Source organism: Protopterus annectens, chromosome 17.part0 (assembly GCF_019279795.1).
Source record: "Protopterus annectens isolate FY-2018-M chromosome 17.part0, PAN1.0, whole genome shotgun sequence".
NCBI classification, from domain to species: domain Eukaryota; kingdom Metazoa; phylum Chordata; order Ceratodontiformes; family Protopteridae; genus Protopterus; species Protopterus annectens.
Genome location: NC_056751.1, coordinates 791,619,407 through 791,639,596, shown reverse-complemented (window position 1 = coordinate 791,639,596; position 20,190 = coordinate 791,619,407).

The window sequence follows — 20,190 nt, the reverse complement described above, 5'->3', positions numbered from 1 at the left end:
GCAACTACGCTTTTATTTGCATAGAACTAAGGACATTAGAAAATCGGACCAACTTTTCCTGTCTTATGCTGTGGGTAAACAAGGTCTTCCAGTCTCCAAAGAAACCTTGTCCAGATGGTTGACTTCTATCATCACATTTATATATCAACTGAGGAACAAACAATTGCCAGTCAAACCAAAAGGTCACTCCACCAGAGCTTTAGCCACTTCGGTGGCCTTTCAGGCTAGGTTGCCCATGGAATCTATTTGTGCTGCAGCTACGTGGGCCAACCCACATACTTTCATTTTGCATTACAAGTTGGATGTGGTTTCTAGTAGCAGAGCTGATTTTGGTTCCACTGTTCTGAAGAGTCTGTTCCGATGAGCCACCCAGGACTTTAGGTACTAGGCACGCTGTCCCAATCAGCAAGAATGAAGGCGAGATAGACAACTTAACATAAAGAAGTTATGTACCTACCATAACGTTCCATGTTAGTTGTCTTCTTCTCACCTTCTTTCTTGCGCCCCACCCTCCATCCCCCTATCCTAGTGGACCGAGAAGAGTTCCTCTTGATTTTTCACTGGCTGAGTCTTCTCTGGCTATTCCCTTCTGACTAGCAGTCTCTCCAGTAGGATTTATGCATTCTAGGATAGGATTCCTTTCTTATTATGTCTGCAGTTAATCTTACCAAATGAGATCTGGGTAGCTAGCGCCAGGCATCATGGGATATAGGGGGCCTCGAGCCAGTAAGCAGCTCTCGAGCTTTTGAAGATGGCCGAGTCGGAGCCGAGGATCGGCTCCGAACCCAATCAGCAAGAAAGAAGGCAAGAAGAAGACAACTAACATGGAACGTTATGGTAGGTACATAACTTCTTTTTCTGACCCCTATTCCACCCCCATAGGACTGTAGTGCCAGTTTAAGTTAGAGGGCCTTTCCTCCCTGTGCGAGTGTTTATATATATATAAAAAAAAGTTCTCTTCTTCTTTCTTCCTCTCTTTATTGTTGTAGTTAATATTTAGTCTTGTTATCTAGATTATCTGTTCCTGATAGTCGGAATGTCTAAAGATAAGGATAGGGAGCATAAAGATCATCGCCCTTCGGGGTTTAAAAAGTGTGATAGGTGTGTACAGAAAATGTCTCTCACAGATAGCCACACCAGTTGCGTGTATTGCCTTGGTGAAGCCCATTTTCAGGAACCCTGCACATTTTGTCACGCATTTAGCACTAGAGTTTTAAATGAAAGAAAGAGGAAACTCATTGATAGGGGTCTCATGACCAGTTCCTTCCAGGAACAGCTGGAACTTGGTCAGGCAGCTCCAAAATCCTGTAAGAGAAAATCTCGGCCCCGGCTTCGGAGCCAGCTAAAAAGACTAAAGTGTCGGAGCCAAGAAATTCCAGTTTCGACTCAGCTTCATCCATTTCGGTGCCATCGGTCTCCTCGGCTCCGAGACAACCTTCGGTGCCAAAAATTTTACCTGAAATTGAGGTAGTGTCTCCCACTTTGAGATTTTCTATTTTGGAAAGAAGGAGATCTCCTTCTGTCTCCACCAGATTCTCCAGGACTCTATCTGATGAGGACATCGAGCGGGTGGTGAAGAGGTTGCTTTCGGATCCAGCTCTGGCAAGAAAATTGGCCCCTCCAGACCCAAAGGTTTTGGAGCCGACCCCCTTACCAACAACTGTTCCTCCTGCGACTGCTTCGCTCTCGGAGCCTATTACTTCAGGTTCTTCTGTCTTAGACCCATCAGCTCCAGGGATTCAACCTGCTTCCTCAGAGCCAGTTACTCTATCCTCGATGGCTCAGTCTGGAGCCGAGGGATCTGGGATCCGACACTCTCGTGTCAACTCCGAGGAGGACAGTCACCCTTGGTTCTCGTCGGAATGGACCCTCCCTTTCAGAGCCTCTGCTCAACTCAGCTCGGCTCCCACTTCTGCTTTGGAGCTGTTCCCCCTTGCTAGGAGTCTACCACCCATCCCCTCGGTGCAGAGGTCTTCTTCAGAGTGAGGGGGGGAAGGCTTTTGAAGCTATAGAGAAGGCTTTATCTTCTGCTAAAGCCATTCTGTTGGAACCTGTGTCCCACCAGCAGCAGGCAGCAACTTCTTCCACCCTGCCACCCTTACAGCGTAGGGAGCCAGTGGCCCAAGTAGCCCCCTCTTCCGAGACCTCCCCTCCCCAAATTATCCCACTGGAGAGTTCCCTCGGAAGAGGCTGTGTAAGAGGAAGCATGTCGACTCACCTGAGTCTGTCACATCAGACAATGATTTAGAGGAATCAGAAGGGTCCCCTAGATCCCCCTCTGAGGATGTCTCTTTTTCTGACATCCTAGAAATCCTTAGACAGAGAGGTGATTGGAAGACCTCTAATCCTACTGAGGACGAATCAGTGTATCTTGAGGCCTTTGGTTCCCGACCTTCCACCTCCTGGGTGACACCTCCTTATGACCAACTCTTGGAGGTCATATCGTGGAAAGCCTGGACCTCTCCAGATTCAGTGGTGCCCGTCCCGAGGAGGCCAAATAAGTTTATGACAGCACCTGATGACAAGACATTTCTTAGTAAGGGAGTTCCCGTTGATGCTATGGTGGTAGCAGTGGCCACCAAGGAGTTATCCGCATCCTCCTAACAAGGCGTCCAGGATGATGGATAGGTACGAGAAGCATACTTTTTCTTCAGTGGCATTTACACTGAGATCGCCGAATTACCTTACTCATTTTACCCATCTTCAGAGGGATCTTCTGAAAGAGTTATGAGACACCCTCCAGCTTTCAGTAGCTCCGGGTTCCATGGATAAGGTTTCTGCATGGCTCTCCACCCTTACTTCCATAGCAAACTCCTCCATGAGGCTGATCTTGTACGTGGCAGATGGAGTGAGTTGGGCAGCTGCAGCAGGAATATCCCTTAGGAGACATTCGTGGATGCATCTTTGTAATTTTACGGAGTCCTTCAAGTCTTCCTTCACTAACGTCCCCTTTGATGGTTCATCTCTTTTTGGACCCCAAGTGAAAGAGACTTTGACTAGGTGCGAGCAGGAAGGGAAAACCTTATCTGCCGTCGGAGTCCATTTCTCTCTCCCGTCTAGACCCTATCCCAAGGGTAATACAGGAGGGAAAATGTGGTTCCATAAATCATAAAAAGGTTTCCCTCAGGCACAAGGTCAACCCTCCCCCAGAGGTAGAGGGGGAGGATATAATGGAAGACGCCGCCCTCCTGGCAGAGGAGGTCTGCAACATCAGGGAGACAGAGAAAACTTCTCTGATTGTCCATTCCATCGCTCCTGAGGAGTTGCCTGACTGTCCGTCTCTGGAGGCAGTCGGGGTCATCTATCGCTGTACCCAAGTGCCTGGCTAACCATATCCCAAGATCTTTGGGTACACACCATAATATCCAGAGATTACCTGATCCCCTTTGTTTCCGAACCCCCAACAAACCAGTCTTTACCAGAAGTACCACCCATCCAACTAGACCATGCATCATCAGAGGTCATCTCGTTGCTGCAAAAAAGAGTCATCCAAGAAGTCCCCGCAGAGCAAGTAGGATCCAGAACTTACACTTGATTCTTATTAGTTCCAAAAAAGACAGGGGACTGGAGATCAATCCTAGATCTCAGCAGGCTTAACAAGCTTGTAAAGAACTCGAAGTTCCGAATGGTCACTCTGCAGTCGATATTTCCCTTTATTGCGAAAGACAACTGGATGTGCCCAATCGCTCTCCAGGATGCATACTACCACATCAAAATGGACAGGTGCTCTAGGAGACAGTTATGCTTCCGGCTGGGAGCCAGTCATTTTCAGTTAAGAACAGTGCCCTTTGGTCTCACTATAGCCCACAGAGTGTTTACCAAATGCATGGCAGTGGTCATGGCTCACCTGAGACATCAAGGATTCCAGATGTTTCCGTACCTAGACGACTGGCTCCTCACTGCTACCACCAAGCATCAACTCATTAGAACCAGGGACGAGACTCTATCCTTGTGCGCCAGTCTAGGCATCACTGTCAACCTAAAAAAGTCAGTCTTATCTCCGCCGCAGCACATTGTATATTTAGGCTCAGAAATAGACACAACCACCATGTCAGTAAGGTTAACACCGGAAAGAGTAGAGTTTCTACCCAGTCAAGTCAGATCCTTGCTAAACAAACAAAAAGTTCAGGCCAGAGTAGTCCTTCAAGTCCTAGGGACTATGGATTCCCCCATCCTATTGGTTCCTCTTGCTCGTGTACACATGAGGATACTTCAGTGGCTGCTATTTGCCCAATGGTCGATGCAAGACCTTCCACTGTCTCACCAGATGTTGATAAGAAATGCATGCAAGAAGGATCTGACATGGTGGTTGCACACAGAACAACTTATCCTAGGTCGTCCACTTGTTCCTCCCCAAGAGAAAGCAGTTTTGATCACAGACACTTCCGAGATTGGGTAGGGGAGCATTATCTGGGAATGACAGTCCAAGGTACTTGGCAGAACCACTTGCACATCAGGTTCTGGAGATGAGAGCGGTGCTGTATGCGCTGCAAGCACTTCGCAGCTCCCTTCCCACCGGGACGATGCATTTCAGTCAAGACAACATGTCTGTCGTGTGGTACATAAACAAGCAAGGGGGAACCAAGTCTTACCCACTTTGCAGAGAGGCCTTAAGAGCTTGGAAATGGGCGATGGATACTCAACGCTTCCTGATAGCAGCGCATATCCCGGGAAATCCAACGTAATAGCAGACAAACTCAGCCGAGAAATTCTGATGTCTCACGAGTGGTCCCTGAATCCAATGATTGCGAAAGAGATCTTTCACAGACGGGGCCAGCCTTGCTGCGACCTATTTGCCACTCACCCGAACACAAAATGCAGCAGCTTCTTTGCCCTCATTCCCCATCTGGGGATGTCATCCAGGGATGCTCTAGTCCACGATTGGCCCCTGGGACTTCTTTATGCCTTTCCTCCTTTTCCACTCATCCCAAAGGTATTACAGAAAACAAGACAGTTGAGGAGTTCCTTGATCCTCATTGATCCTTACTGGCCTCGACAAGTTTGGTTGCCCTACCTTTTGGAGGAACCATGGATTCTGGACCCATCTCCAGATTTCCTGATTCATCAATCGGGACAGTTCCATCCCACCATCCACACCCTCAAATTGACAGCATGGCTGCTCCAGTTCCACGAATAGCCAGATGTATTCCCCTATTCCCGGCGGTCAAACACATTCTAATTTCATCCCATAAACCTTCCACTCAGAAACGGTACTCCAGCAAATGGAAAAGGTTTTCCTTTTGGGCTACGAACCGGGGCTTAGATCCATATATGGCTCCTGTAGAATCTATCTTATCCTTCTAGCGTCAATTTTTCATGAAGGAGTGGCAGCCGCTACAGTTAGATGCCATTTCCTATTTCCATTTTGGCTTCTTGGGAAATCCAATCATGCAGCACTCCTTGTGTAAAACTTTCTTAAAAGGAGTTCTTCTCAGGCCTCCATTCAAACAACCATTAGAACCCTGGGATTTAAACTTAGTACTCTCATCTTTGATGTCTGCACCCTTTGAGCCATCCTCTTCATCAGACCTAAAATTGTTGTCATGGAAAACACTATTCTTAGTAGCCATAACATTTTCTTGGAGAGTCTCAGAACTGCAAGCTCTAACTATTCGACCTCCTTACATTATTTTTCACAAGGATAGAGTCTCTCTCGGGACAAATCCTTCCTTTCTTCCCAAGGTATGCTCAGAGCACAGTCTGAGTACTACCATTGAACTAGCTGTGTTTTTTCCAAACCACTCTAATAAATCTGAGTATAGACTACACCAGTTAGACGATCACAGAATTCTTAGGTTTTATTTACATAGGACTAAAGAATTCAGAAAATCAGATCAACTTTTTGTTTCCTTTTCCAACAAGAAAAAGGGCTTGCCTGTTTCTAATGTTACTCTTTCAAAATGGCTTTCAGATTGCTTATCATTTGCTTATCAACAGGCTGGCAAACAATTACTCGCCAAAGTTAAAGGTCATTCTACTAGGGCTGTAGCTACTTCATATGCCTTTAGATCTAGGCTCCCAATTGATACTATTTGTGCAGCAGCTACTTTGGTAAGACCACATACTTTTGTCACTCATTACAAATTGGATTTGGCCTCCCGGGACAGGTCTTCCTTTGGGTCCACTGTACTGAAGAGTCTCTTTGCTTGAGTCACCCGGGATGTAGGTGCTAGGGATGCTGTCCCATCCCGCAAGAATTATGGCGAGATATGACTACATAACATAAAGAAGTTATGTACTTACCATAACGTTCCATGTTTGTAGTCCATCTCGCCTTCATTCTTGCGTCCCTCCCTCCAACCCCCTTCCTGTTTTCTGGGGGATCTGATGGACTATTCTGGTGTTGCCTGACCTGGTTCTCTTTTGTTGTCCACCTGGCATGGATTATATTTTCAAAATCCTTTGTCTGCATGTATGCAGCTCTGATACTGGTCTTACCTAATAGGTATTTATTGCTTTCTTGCAAACTAGATCTGGGCAATTACCGTGAGGCACCATGGGATAGGGGCTAGCCTCGAGCCAGTAAAAGCTCTCGAGCTTTAGTATCGGCCGAGTCGGAGCTGAATATCAGCTCCGAACCCCATCCAGCAAGAATGTAGGCAAGATGGACTACAGACATGGAACGTTATGGTAAGTACATAACTTCTTTTTTTGGAGAATAAGCCATCTGGCTGGCAACATATAATTTTGTGCCAGGAGTCCGAATGGACGATAAGTTCCTTAAGTCCTTTTCAAAATCCTAGTTGGGCAGAAAATTGCCCAGCCACATCCTTTTAAAATGGTTAAGTAACTATATTACCCCATATTATGAGAAGCACGTGGGGCTTTACCTGCTACCCCTAGGGTTAATTCCAGTAAAGCAGTGCCAACTGCTGTTGCCTTTTTCTGTAACATCCCCTTAGACGATATTTCTGCATCATCAGCTTGTTCTTTCCTGACCTCATTTGCAATGCAATAGAAGCTGCACTTGTTTCCAAGTTCAAATCTTCTTTCTGGGCTGCTGTCATCGGTGACAGGTCTTTATGAAAGTATTCATCTGGGGAGGGGATTGGCTGTGTCCTGTGTCCTAGAAACTCCCAAAGATGGATATTTTTGCATCAGATATTAAAGTTATTGATATTTGCAATTATGATCTATAAGAAAAAGATCAATTTTTCACTAATATACCCAGCTTTATTTTGTTCCTTTCTTCTGCTATTTCCTTTTCTGATTTGCTCAGCTTTTGTGTTGATCACAGAAATAGATAAAGAAATGGTTTTGCTGTCCATGATGGAAAGAGAAGGGCATTTCAGCAGACTACATTTTTTTTTCTGCCAAGTGGTCCTAACTTCTGCTCTTAAGGGTTTACCTTCACATCACTGAAATGCATTTATGCGAGTGTCACTTGTATGAAAGGATATTTTCAGTTTTGAAATGTCTATTTTCATTTTGCCGTAACTACAATGTTGAAACTCTCTTCCTGTACTACGTCTCGGACGGCAAATGAGTTTTCACATACAACTCCCAGAAATGTCGAATGTCGAAAACCAGTTTTACCATGTTTGAAATTTGGGAGGAAAAACAGTTTACATTTTGACATTTCAGTTTGGTGTAATGATCACTCGCACAGCTGCATTTCAGTGATTTGAAGGTAAACTGCTCTTAAGAGATTAATGAGATGGACTTTCTTCTCGAAGTGCTGGCTTTATTACAAACACTTATGATTTTCTCATTTTTAACACAATATAAAATTACCCTTTGGGATGGAATTATTATATAGTGAAATGACTATCACTTGTAAGATGTAGTCATAAGATTACTATATGAATATCACTTCATGAATAAAACTTGCATACTTAATGTGTGAAGTTTTAGTCAATTTGATTTGATGTGTGTATTTATAGGTTGCTACTAACAACCACTACGGCTCTTACAAGCCTAGATGCACACCCAAAACCCATTTGGCTGCTGAGAATTGATTGTGGGAATCTATGGGGGGGGGGGTAGTAGGGAGGTAACTAAAGAATTTTTGTGTAGGGGTGGTATTATTTAGGATAATACTTTCTTATGGCCTCTGTCCATAAGAGACATTGGGGTCAAACCAGGAGTAAATTTACAATTTGCCATCCATTTGTCAAATTTTACTTTAAATAGGGTCCGGGATGAACTCTGTTTTACATGGATGGGGGGAGCCTTTTCCTTAGCACAGAGGCCGTTTGGGACACATCTGTCTCTTCAGCACATTCTGTTTGTCACAAGTGAAGTTCAGATCCCTGGCTCTAGTGTTTCTGGTATTGTTTGTTTTGTACATAGGCAACAGATCCATCACGGCTGGGTCTGAGGAAGCCATGTAAGCCAGTCAAAAAAAACCCTTTCAGTAGCCTGTTGGAGAATAAATACAGAGACAAAGCCTTTAGGCAGTCAGTGTAGCACAGGGTTTTCATGCTGTGAGTTCTCCTAGTGAGAAACCTTTGTGGGTGTTCCAACTGTTGCAAGTGTCTGGTTAGGTACATGCCAAAGGGGATATTGTACTTAATGATAGGTGTGATAAAGGCAAAGTAGAGTGGAACTATAACTTCCTTGGACTTGGATGCCATACCCTTACCTAATAGGTGGACAACATAGAATGATTTTCTTACTGTCTTAGCTACATGTTGCTCAAAGGCTAGATTGCGGTCTACATATGTTCCCAGATTCCTTACTACTGGGTCGACTTTTAAGGGTCTTCTGTTGGTGGCGTAATTAATTTGTTTTGACAGGTTCCCAAAGGGCATTTTAATGCATTTTTTACTGTTAAGTTTTAGACCCTGGCTTTGGCACTAGTTATTTGTCTGTGTTAAACTTGCTTGCAAGATGTTGATGTCTTGAGGTGAATCTCTAATAGCTCCCAGTTTGCAGTCATCTGTGAACTTGGTTTGCCAAAGGCCTTGAACATTAGCCTTGACTTCTGAAAAGTAGATGCCAACCAAGAGTGGGCCCAAGCCACAGCCCTGGGTACTACGCCAGTGACCAGTCTCTTAGTGGAGGTGGTCTCACTGACCCTGACTTCCCGGGGACCTGTCTGTGAGATAGCCGGCAATCCAGCGAGTCATGTAGGGATTTATGCCTAGCTTAGAGTGCTTGTCAACAGTGCCTGAGTGAGGCATTGTATCACATGCCTTGGCCAGGTCAGGATAAGCAGTATGTACTGTTTTTCATTGTCCATTGTCTTGGTGACTCTTGCAAAGAAGTCAGTCAGATTAAGTAGGCACAACCTTCCCTTAAAGCCAAATTGGGATGAGTCCAGTGTATGTAGGTTGTCAATGTCATTGTTTATTAATTCCATGATAATTTGTTCCATGGGTTTGCATATTAGGCGTGTTAGACTGATGGGTCATAAGTCCATAGCTAATTACTAGCCTGGCTTTCTCAATAGGCCATTGTAGGCCTAAACAATTTCCTTCCCAATGGTGAGTCAAACACCTTAACCATTATACCAACTCCTAATCATTTACAGTCAGTAGTTTCTTGGGTCGGTTGATGGTCCACCCTTGTTGAGGGGACTGAATGTTGTGGTCCTCCATTCACTTGGAACATAGACTGTTCGGGGCTGTAAGAAACCGGTCACAAGTGGCGTCCTACAAGGTTCTGTCCTGGGACCTCTCTTGTTCGTTATTTACTTTTCTGAGGTACAGGCCAATGTGGGAGGACTATGGCTCACCAAGTTCGCAGATGACTGCAAACTGGGCGCCATAATCAACTCTCCAGCTGACAGAAACATCCTTCAAAAAGGTCTCGCAGAGATGGATAACTGGTGTCAGAGCCATGGTCTAAAGCTAAATGCCAAAAAGTGTATAGTCATACCCTTTGGCAAAAACAATGTGCCCACAAATTACCACGTAGGTGGTAACCCATTAAGTACAGAGAAAGTAATTAGGGATCTGGGGACCCAATATCTCCTTTGACAACCACATTGCCAAAGTGGTTAGAAAGACCTTCTACATAGCCCACCTCATCATGAAAGGATTCACATCTAGATCAAGAGAGGTAATCGTGCCCCTTTATTCATCCCTCATCAGACCCATCATAGAATACAATGCCCCCTTTGGGATGTACCTTACCTGACACCTGCAGCAATTAGAAAGACCCCAAAAGTACCTCACCAGGAGGATCAAGGGACTCAAACAGATGCCATATGCTGCTCGGTTAAAAAAACTCCAGCTCTACTCAGTTGCATACCGCCTACTTCGAGGTGATCTATGCCTGACATATAAAGCTATGTCCAACCCAGAATTAATGGACATGCTCCACCTCAGTAAATCTAAATCCCTTAGAGCCATGTGCTCGAGGGACTTGAACCTCAGCACAGAAATAAATAGAACATGCTGGAGGGACATATTCATAACCCAGAGGCTCCCTTCGCTCTGGAATAGAATTCCAATTCATGTTAGGCAGAGCACCTCACTGACTCTCTTCAAGAAGAATCTTGATGAGTGGATGGGGGATCGTAGGTTTGTCCCGGGGATTACTTCCGTGTCACTATTAGACAGAGGCACAGTAAACTAAACTTTAAAAAGGGCACAGTATACTCAAATCAAGGGGTGTTGTAAGCCAAACACAATCGGGCTAGGCTTATAAATGCCCCTGGGCAGATAGCCTAGTATGAACCTATAAGTAAAGAGTGCTTCAAGTGGTCCTTGTAGATTGTGTTTATGCTACTTAGGAGGGAACCAGTGATGTTGTCAGGACCCATTGAAGCAGTGTTCTTGGCTTTAATGAGTGCTGTCAGCAGATGGTCCCTGCTAATAGTTGGAGGAAGTATACAGGAGGGGATTTCACCTGGTGGAGCTGGGGTGGGTGGGGGGTAATGATGATCTGCATTCATCATCCAGTATATTTGCTATGCCATCCTGATCAGTGAAGGTAGTAAAGTTCACCACCAGTTCAGCATACTGCTGTGTGTTACCTTTAAGGTTCTGGACATAGCTGAAGAAGGCCTTGTGATTATTCTTAGCCTGGGAGGCTATACTGATTTCATAGTTTGCCTTGGATGTAAGTAGACCTCTTTGTTTCTTGTTTAGTTGTATAAGAGAACATTTGTGTTTAAGAGAGTTGCTCTTCCTGATTTTGGTAATGAGATTTCTTCTTTTTTATATACCCCATTTAGGTGAAGATTGTTTTTAGTGTTTGTTGTGTGTTTATTTCTGGTAGGTACATCAGCCTCTATCCAGCCATTCACATGTTTCTATAGTGACCTTGTGAATAATTCTGCATAGATAGCTCTGGTCTCGGGTTTGGGGGGGGTCTTGAATTTTCACAAATTTGCCTTAGAATACTTAATTGTTACTGATTTAGCTGAGTTTTCAAGGTTGATTTTTTACTTCAAAGGAGATCACTTTGTCATCCGATTTCACTAAGCACATTCAATGCTCTTGTGTTGATGATTACCAGATACAGTATGTTTGATCTTCTAGTTAGAGCATACACTCTCTGTTCCAAGGTGTTTGTGTTAATAAAGTCCAGGAAGCATTGTGTTTGTGAGTTTGAGGCAGTGTATGTTTCCCAGTCTGTAGAAGGGTAGTTAAAAGTCACCTATGAATATAGTGCATGATTAGATGATGAGGACCTCTAGTAGGTTTAGGTAAGAGTTTTAAGACTCTAGGGGGCATAGATGGTGACCTGTAGCTATACATGATATGGTGAGAGCCCTTTTCCATGGTGATCTGCATGTGGATGAGCTCCATGGTATCATCGTATTTAACCAACCTTGGCTGTATGTTTGTTGCTAACATAGATCTAGACACCTCCAGTTTTGACTCCAGTCTGTGCTATTGTTGGTCTAAATGTGTGGAAGGCACTGTAGCCTTGCACTGTCAGAGTACTTTCTACAGCTTTAAACCAAGCCTTGGTAATGGCACAGATGTCTGCATTCTCCAGAGTGAGGAAGGTTTGCAGAGTGTGGAGTTTTTTTAGGCCCATACCATTGATCAGTAACACCTTAAGGTTGTTTGGAAACTTTTTCACAATGTTGGTAGTTTTATTTCTTTTTGTCATTGCCTAAAAAAGACTGTAAGGGGTGAATAAAGTTTTATCAATATCAGAAAGCCTAGGGGGAACAGGTGCAGCCATCATTGGTAAAGTAACCTGGTTAGTTGACCATGTCCTCCCATGCTGACAGATATGGGATGCCTCTGAAGTGACACCAGAAACTAAGTCGGTTATTAAAATCAATAATTTCATATTCATACTGTGGCATCATCCTTGGTAAAGGTGGCATGCTGCTCAGTGTAAGGCTTGTACATGTCTGTGACGCATATTCTGAGAGAGCCATTATGTCTCTTTTCATATAGTCCAGTGAGGCACATCTCAAGTCATGTATACCCCCATGAACTAAGATAAAATCATGTTGGTACCTGGGGTGCAGTGACATGAGTGCATATGTGATGTTGCAGATCTTGGCTCCAGATAGGCAACCTTGTCTAACACGGTGAGTGGGGCATGTGTGTGTTGCCCAGTGGAGTCGCCAATGACGAGAGTATTAGGTAAAGTATATACTAGCCATATGGGTTTTGTTGTAGGGGACCATTAGGTGTAGGCTTGTGTGAAATGTTGGGTGTTGCTTTTAGTGTGTGTTTTACTGATTGTCTGAAGAGCAGTGTAGCTGATGGGTGGCTTTGGAGGTCTTTGAGATTTGGGAAGTTTCTTTTAAGTGCCTCAGTGTAAGACAGTCTGTGTGTGGTGAGCAGTACATGTGAGGTGTATAGTGCAAGTATTCTTGACAAGATTTTGTTTGTGAGATTTTTGCCTCCAGAGAAGATGTGTATTTACATCTCTCGTATACAGTGTTGCTTTCTTTAATGATTAACTGGTTGTCAGAAAGCATGAGCTATTTCTTCATTGCCTTAGGATGCCCAAATCTACCAAGCTGGCCACAGAGACCTTAGGAAATTGTACATCCATGCTGTCCTGTCCTGTAATAGGATGGGCTGTTTAGGGATTAAGGATATGGTTTTAACAGGAGTCTCCTATAATTAAAGGGAACATGTATAGTGCTAGGATATGGTGGTGCTATTCAATGCACATGCTAGCTGCTCTAAGCTAAATTCCATGCAGTGCCACTCTGTTCATTGGGTTTCAGAACTAATCCTAACTTTGTAGGAAAATGTTATTGTCAAGATGTTTTGCTGCAATACAGGGCACTAACTGCAGCTGAGTAGTGGTAAGCTCTGTGCAAACTTGTCTGAGTTATATCAGAGAGAAAAAAACTTGAAACCTGACTACTGTACCCTCTTGCCAAAAAAAAAAAAAACAAAAAACAACCATACTTTGAGCACCCTGGAGTGCTTCGCAACTCGGAGAGACCAGGTAAACACTTTTTGCTACAAGATGGATGATCTTGGAATTTCTTAATGTAAAAGCAGAGATGAAAGTAAGTCCCTGGCTAATTCACCCTTCCGCAAGGTGACTTGGAGGAAAACACCACTAGAAAAGCCAACAAATAGAGAAATGACTATTGTTGCCATGACATTAAGTAAATGCTTTAAAATGCTCAAAAACAGTAACGATTACTCTATAAAGCAAGTACAAGTGCAGGAAATCAAGAAAATATTTTCTTAGCATGGATGGCTCTTGCCCTTTTCCCCCTTCCAAATGAAACCTTTCATCTCTTTATTAATTACTTTCCACAACTTCTCTTCTGTATACCTGACCTGTGTATAAAACTAAAGGGATTAAAAACATTTTACTACTTGTATCTTGCTGTCCATATCTGTAGGCAAGAGCGTCCAGTTTCTCACTTTTTGTCTTATCTTTTGTTTAGTTTCTTCCCTTCTGTCCTTAGCTTCCATAACCAAATCCTTTTTAATACATACTCCCAAATATTTAATTATATCATGTGTCCATAAATATGGGTATTGCTGGACCAATTCATGTATGGGTATATGGTTTATAGCTATAGCCCTTGTTTTATCCTCATTAATTTTATATCCCAAAAGAACTTGGAACTGTCTCAGAATATTCCATAATACAGAAATGGGTACAAAAAAACATCAACATTTATAAATTCTGGAATTTGCAGTTATAAGAATTTGCAGAGACATACATGACAGACAACTGGTATACATTTACATAATGATTAACTTAGCAAAACTGGTAACTGATTTACAGAGAGGATGAGATAATGTGGGATTAGCTTTATAATAGTCTTATAGCAGTAATATATATAATCTGTCTCCCACTGAATAGTCAAAGAGAAAAGGAGATATAAAAATATATACCAGGTTTAAAAATAGGTATAATGAGAGGATAATTGGGCTTAGGTAGAAAGTCTTGTAGAGAGTTCCAGCAAGGTAAAGGAGAATGTAGAATTGTGTTAGAAGGGATATAGACCCTAAGACGGGGGTATACTGTAGAGGATGAGGTGAAGAGAACGGTGCTATAGAATCGTGGGTGGAGTGAGAATGTACTGAAGAGGTAGGAGGGAAGTTGGGAAGAAAGTGAAAGGATGGAAGGTAGTTAAAGCAGTGAGGTAGAATAGAAGGGATATGGTGTGTGGACAAGGGGGTCTATATTAGCAGACCGAAAACTGTAGTGAGCAAACCACAGTTGAGCGACACATAAAGAGCAAAAGCCAGAAATATCGAAACCGGTAAACAAAACAAGTAAAACACATAAAATGTTACAAAGTGTTTTATGCAGGGGACAAGCCCCCCTATGCCCCCACACCCCCGCTACTTAAATATATCAACTCCGAGATTACACTCCATTGAAGTAAAGGGAAGAATTCCCTATGGCGATCTCCGTTCATTCTTTCGATATTTCCCACATTCACTCATTTTGTGTTGCTCAAAGGATTTGTGCAATGCAGTTTTTGTTCGAGTAATATAGACCCTGGACAAGAAGTGAAGAAAGGGAAATGTAAAAGTGGGGACAGTGAGGAATGAGGGGATGGCTAAGTAGTATTGGAACAGGGGCAGATACTTCTCTTTTTGAAGGAAATTCTTTAGGGTGAGTTTAAAACTTTTGAGGTTTGAACTTGCTCTAATGTTTACTTTTAATGCATTCCAGAGTTTTGCGGCAATATAAGAGTAGAGACACTGTCCAGCTTTTTTGTTTGGTCTGTATAGGGTTACAAGTTGCGTATCTTCAAATCGGTGAGCCAAGGGCTGATTTTAGAGCAGGACAGTTTTTGGGCTGATATACAACTTTTGAAGGCCATAGCTAGTTGTAGTTAGTTTAGGATATGTAGGCATTCAAGACAGTTAAGGGCTCTGAGAGCAGAGCAGTGCAGTGTTGTTTGTAGTGAGGTGCACCTATAGCAAATTTAGCAGTTTCATTGTAGCAGGATTCAAGTTTATTTTTTAGGATAATCTGAAGATTGGTCAGAATGGGAGCTCTGTAAAGTAGAGAGGGGGACAGGAAAGTAGTGACCAGTGTAGTTTTGTTGATAGTATCCATACAGCTTTTCTGGTGATGGAGCATCCCTAGTTTGCATTGTGTTTTTGATTGCATTTTGCATGTGTAAATCAAAGGAAAGTTTATTGTCTATGGCCACTCCTAATAGTTTGGCTTGGGACACCACTTCATGTTGAGTATTATTTAGTGAGAAGATCTCAAAGTCAGTTGATAATGTCTTGGGTGTAAAAAGGAGGAGTTTGGTTTTATTGGGGTTCAGAAGTTGTGTCTTATTTAGCCAGGTTCCAATGGAGAGGCAGTTTGGGTTATTTGCTGAAGGTGAGTTATATTTTTGGAGGAGGAGATGACGGTTGAATCATTGGCATATTGAATTAAGGAGCTTTGGTGGGAAGCAGGGTGAAGGTTATTTATAAAGATGTTGAAAAGGAGAAGTCCAAGAATGGAGCCCTGAGAACTCCTGTGTTCTCTGGTAGGTAGTGGGAGAGATTGCCGTGCAATTTTACACATTATTGTTTATCTGTTAAATAGCTACAGAACAATTGTTGAGTGGAGAGGGAAAGGCTCGGGGATGAGAGTTATTGTAATAGTTTTGGGTGTGAAATTGTATCAAAGACCTTTGACAGATCCAGAAGTATTACTGAGGTAAAAAGTCCAGAGTCTCTATCTTTGTTGACTGTATCTGTAAAGGAGATTCAAGCAGCAGCAGTTGTACTTTGTGATGATCTGAAGCCATGTCGAGTGGTTGTAAGTAAATTATTTTGAAGAATGTGGTCAAGTAGTTGTTTGTGTATACATTTTTCTAACAGTTTAGACAGGGGAGACAGGATAGCAATGGGATGGTAGTTAGTTAAGGTATTAAATTTTCCTCCTTTGTGTAAGGGGGTTATTGTTGATTTTTTTCCAAAGGTTTGGAATGTATAATTCTGCGAAGGATTGGTTGATAAGGATGCTGACAGGATATGCAATAGCATCTGTGGCAAGTTTCAAATATTCAGAGGGAAGGTTGTCAATGGAAGGAGAACAGGGTTTTAGCTTAAGAAGTAATTTATATGCGGTGAATGGGTACCGATTGTAGAGAGAGTAGAGGAATATGTTGGCCAGTTGTAGACATGTCAAGAGGGTGTTTGAAAGTTGTTTGAGAAGGACTGAGATTGTGCATGGGTTGATTGACTACTCTGAGTAGGGTCTATATTACGTGATCGAAACCTTAGGTTATCGAATACCTAAAGGTCGATCACTAAATATTGAACTGTGAAAATTGCGAATGGACGTTTTTCACACAGGGGAACAATGCTGTTGGCTAAACTAAAAAAAAAAAGTTGTAAACAGAAATCATCTGGGGGGTTCACCCCCACACCCCCAACTCTGAGATCGCTCTACATTGTAAAAAGGGCAAAATCCACGTAACAGCCAAACAACTTGTTTCCCTGTGTGGAAATGGCCGTTCGCGATTTTCACAGTTCGATATTTAGAGATCGACCTTTAGGTATTCAGCTACCTAAGGTTTCAATCTGCGTATGCTGTGTATAAAATTGCTATTAAATACATCTGTTATTAGGGATGGGGATTTATCCGAGGTTGAAGAAGGGTTATCTGGGGTGAGGACTAAAAAGATGGCTTGCCAAAATATTTTAGGGTTGTTTGAAGGTTAATTGTTGGGAAAAATGCTGCTTCTTATCATTGTTTATTAATTTTTTGCTTGGCTGTGAAGCTGTCTATATTTTTGGAAATTGATGTCATTTTTGTTCCTTTGCCATCCCTGCTAGGATTTATCCCTCATTACTAGAAAGTTTTTGATTGCTTTGGATAGTCAGGGTGCATGATTGGTTTTTAATCTTTTAGTTCGAGGTGGGGCTAGGTTGTTTAGGGTATCCAGAAATAATTTATTGAAATGGTTGATGGCGTCATCTAAGGGTAGGGTTTTTAGTATGGACCAGTTTAATGATTTTAGTATTGAAACAAAGTGGTCCTGGTTGAAGTTAGAAACATTTTCAGAAGTTTTATAGGTGTGTTTTTGGATATATGGGTCATGGTTCTGTAAGTGAAGGTGGTCACTTAGAATATCTTGCAGGGTTCCAGAGTTGGAGTATTTGTGGGGATCTGAAACCAGAATCCAATCCAGAATAGATCCTGGGTTGTTATTTTTCCGAATTCTAGTTGGTATGGAAATGAGTTGGATGAAACCATAAATATTTATACTGTGTGCTGGGTAATCATTGCCAGTTAACATTAATGTCTCACATTGTGATAGTTTCTATTGCCATCCTTTGCCCCTTATCCAAAATTCTTGAGAAATGCATCCACTTGCAAGTGATGACATTTCTTAACACATACAATCTACTATCTACCACACAAAACTGTTTCCGTCCACATCACAGCACTACCACAGCCCTTCTGTCTTTCACTAATTATATAAACCTTCACAGGAATGATAACAAATATGTATCAGCCATTTTCCTAGACCTCTCAAAAGCATTTGATATGGTCTCCCACTCCATTCTACTAGACTCACTAACATCATTATCCTTCACCTCCTCTACTATAGCCTGGTTCAGAAGCTACTTGTCTGACAGGCAACAATCAGTCCAGTGGAAAGGAACTCTGTCTACACAACTTCCAACCACCATAGGTGTCCCACAGGGCTCTTTACTGGGCCCGCTGTTGTTCTCTATTTTCACAAATAACCTCAAATGCTCTACACAACATGCCACACTCATACAATATGCAGATGATTCAACTGTGATCTGCTCCGCCTCATCTCCCACCACCCTACATACACTCACTCAAGATACCTTTATCTCAGTAGAAAAATGGATGTCTGGGATCCAACTAATTCTAAATCCCAAAAAGACAAAACTGCTACTATTTACCCCTAATAGATAAAAAAAAAACCTCTCCTTTACCATAACATCTAAGGACGGCACCACCATCTCCCCTTCTAACCACACCAAACTTCTGGGCATTGAAATAGACAATAATCTCCACTTTGATGTTCACATCTCACATACCATAAAACTAGTACACAAAAACTAGGCTCCCTATACAGGCATAAGTCCTTTCTCTCACAAAAGCAAGAGTCACTCTTGCACAAAGCCACCTCCTCTCAACTCTATTATACGCAGCACCAATCTTTACCCAAATCAGACAATGTGACCTAGACAAACTAGAATCATGCTACAATAAAATAGCCAAGTTTGCTACTAACTCAACCTATAGAACCCATCACTGTGCTGCACTAAAAGAACTAAAATGGCTTGAGCTACCACAGCTACTTAACTATCACCAGCTGGGCACAGCCTACAATATTCTCAAATATCCTGAGAAAAACCCTCATTATCCAACCTACTTACTATCTATACTACAAACTGATACCTAAGATCCAGTGAAAAATCTCTCCTCTCCATCACCAAGGCTAACAATAATGCAGGGAAAGTGCTCTACTCCCACACCGTTGCCAGAAATTGGAACTCTCTTCCGCTATCTGTGTCCATTGCCCCGCCCACATCCATATTCAAAAACTCCCTCAAATCGCACCTTCTTAGTACATGGTTATGCCCTTGTATCACATAACCCTACCCATACTACTATTAACTCCCCAATTTCCTCTCTGATCACATGCTGGAGCTCTGATCCCCTGTAGGCTTGGTCATCTGAAAGGGTACTTTTAACTGTAGAATCTTACTTGATATATTTTCTTTTCTTACCAAAGTATGACTGACATTGTCTTTTTACCCCTGTTCTATATCTTTTACCTGGAGTGTTTTTATTAATTCTTGTTATATTACTATGCTCAGCATACATGATGTAACCTGTTTTGTGTATTATGCTGGATGTACTGTATTTGTATAACTTGATGTTAGAGCTTTTCTCCCCGGGCCTCCGCTGAAAATGGACCTGGTCCAGTCGGAATTTCCCGGTTAACAAATGTAAAATAAATAAATAAATATATCTTACTGGATCTAGGATAGATATCTTCTAGTATTGGAATGTTGTTGGCAGGTGGAATACACGGGACTGCTATGCATAGTTGTTTTGTATTGTTTAAGGAAGCTAAGAGAATATCAGCAGTACAGAAAGAGGGAGTGGGCTTGGTTATGGTAATATAGTAAGTGATTTGGGATAGATTAAGACCACCCTCCCCTTTTTTATTAATTTGGTCTGTTCTGATTATGTTATAACTTGGTGGGAGCAGTTCTGTATCTTTGCGTGGTTTAAGCCATGTTTCAGTGATGACACGTATGTGTGGGAGTATTGAGATAGCCATGAGTGGAACTCTGTAGTTTTGTTGCAAATAACTGCTTAGATTAAGAGTAACTAGAAATAGATTTTTAGGGGAAGAAGTTTTAAAAGAGGTGGGGTTTGAAGTGGGACCTGAGTTAGGATGGATATCCCCACATTGGGTTAAATTAGAGTAGAGTGCAGAATGGTGGTTGTTGAGGGCAGATTTTAGTAAATGTCTTAGTTTTGAAAAGTGCAGTGAGGAGGGCAGATTTTAGTAAATGTCTTAGTTTTGAAAAGCGCAGTGAATGAGGATTAAGGGATTTTTTTTTTGATTTTGTGTTTAGTAAGTAAAAGTATGCTCGTGTCATAGAGGCTGGATGACGTTATAGAAGCTATCTGTTTGCTCTTCTAGTAAAGTATTGATTGTGGTGAATTCTTCTTTCATGAAAAAGCTTTGGGGTTTGAGTGATGTATGTGTAAGAAAATAGAGATTATGTAAGGGCAGTTAGGAGGAGTATGGTGAGCTTAAGGTAGATCATAATAGTGAATTAAATTATATAGGATGATGAGGGAGTATGGAGTATTTAGTGTGAGAGA